Genomic DNA, 2,011 nt, shown 5'->3' on the forward strand with positions numbered 1-2,011 from the left:
GGCTAAGGACTACATAAAACTAGAAGATCAAGTAATCAAGGACAATGAAATTGAGTATTGCTCTCTGATCAATATCCAGCACTGAATTCACAAGAGTTAAAAAAATATTTAAAAAACCATTCTGTTGGTTTAATTTTTATTGCGGTGGATTCTCCATTTTCAAATGGTTATAATGAGAGGTTAAATCAGACGCTGGTAAATAGGATTAGATGTGTCTTAAACAGCAAAGGAAAAATAACAGCTTGGACGACCGTAGCAATGGATTGTGTGAAAGCCTATAACTCAACAAACCACACTGTGACAGGATATTCCCTCTGTACCTGTTAAATGGAGAACCAACTGATGTATTACCAGTGGACCTAAAAATAAAACAATTGGAACCCGGAGAACTGGAAAAAGACAGACATACAGCATTTCTCAGATCAAACAAATCACATGAATTAAACAAGGCCAGATTTGACAGAAATAGAATAGATTACAATTTCCAAAAAGGCGATATGGTATACATAATGGACTGTTATAAGTTAAATAGATCTAAAATGGATGAAATAAGAATAGGTCCTTTTAAGATTGAAGAAATGATATCAGATTCACTCTGCAAAATTAACACTGGAAAGAATAAAAAGTCCTTGGGATTGTACCATGTGACAAAGCTCATTCCTCAGTAGGATAACTGAACTTAACTCCAGTAAATTTTCAATTTTGAAAACTATCGACATTCTAAACATATTGTAATATTAACTTGCTAGAATAGGAGAGACGAATGCCCAATTTTTCAAGAAGAAGAAAACGAAAAGCGCAGTTTATTTTGGTTTTTAAAGAGGTAAGTTCGTAATGAAATATTTGATATTTTATAATTAATTTCTTATATACATTTATACTATATATGTTATTAATTTCTTTTATATAGAGTAAACGAAAAAGATTAACAACGAGAAAAAGGTAAGCATTGTGAATTGAATGTTGTGTGTGTAATTAAAATTTTTAATATTACAGAAATCATTTGGAACGTTTGGATGCGTATAACAAAGACGCACCATCCAATTAGCCGCATCACCGGTGACTTGGAGGACGAGCATTACGCGGAGCTCGCTATTAGTTTAAGTAAATATTTGATTATTTTGATGTTATTATTAAATAAAGCGAAATAATAAAAAAACTGAATTTTATTTAAAAGAATTGAATTTGCTAGAAGTAACAAATGGGTAACAGATAATCTTGTTACTGCTTGTTCTTGCTAACATGCTTATATGTTATAGGTAACAAACTGATAACGAAAATAATAACACTAACAGATATTCGGGTAACAAATACTTTTTGTTATCCATAACACATAGGTAAGCAATGCGCTAACAAAAGAATTTGTTACCCGTAACATACTGTGAAGAGATTTGCTAACAAATGCATGTATTCTGTTAGAACAAGGCAGCATGCGATACTTGCCATTGGTTAGAGCGAGATAACCATTGAACATCAAATAGGTATGTGTTACTTTTTTCCCACTCTCTGAACAAAAGTAACAAATATTTTAACGAATGCAAAAGTGAACAATAACAAGCCGCTTACACGTTTGCTAACAGCTGCCCGTCTTGCAGGGTACCCTTACATATATGACATGATTTTTGACAAACGGCACTGACCAGAGATAAAATCAGAAAAGCGTGCTCAGGAAGTCATTTGTTTTCCATTATATAAAATGCTATAGTTAAAATATTTGTGTAAGAGAAGTAAACTGCATAAATTAACTAATTTAATAAGTTAAAGAGTACAGCGTTGGTCTACTAAGGTATTGGAAGAAAGAAACCTTCAATTGTCGATTTTCTGTTTTTTGGTTAGTAGACCGGGATTTACAATGTACTTAAACATTTTATCCTAATTCAATTTGTGTACATAATAACAATAAACCTTTCTGTTTTTAGATAAATCCAATTGTGTGTTAATCTCACATATTATATTAATATTTACTTTAATATTGTTAATTTACAGAAACAATATGCAAAATGGGTTGGGA

General features: G+C 31.5%; 1 long non-coding RNA gene across 1 annotated transcript; it reads left to right on the forward strand.

Moving 5' to 3' along the window:
• Positions 1-783: 783 nt before the first annotated feature.
• On the forward strand, positions 784-1,312 carry LOC120781203. The gene is made up of 3 exons (XR_005706031.1): positions 784-823; positions 911-942; positions 997-1,312. It is a non-coding gene; the product is annotated as an uncharacterized LOC120781203 (long non-coding RNA).
• Positions 1,313-2,011: the final 699 nt, after the last annotated feature.

The sequence above is a fragment of the Bactrocera tryoni genome, unplaced genomic scaffold (assembly GCF_016617805.1).
Source record: "Bactrocera tryoni isolate S06 unplaced genomic scaffold, CSIRO_BtryS06_freeze2 scaffold_51, whole genome shotgun sequence".
Lineage (NCBI taxonomy): Eukaryota > Metazoa > Arthropoda > Insecta > Diptera > Tephritidae > Bactrocera > Bactrocera tryoni.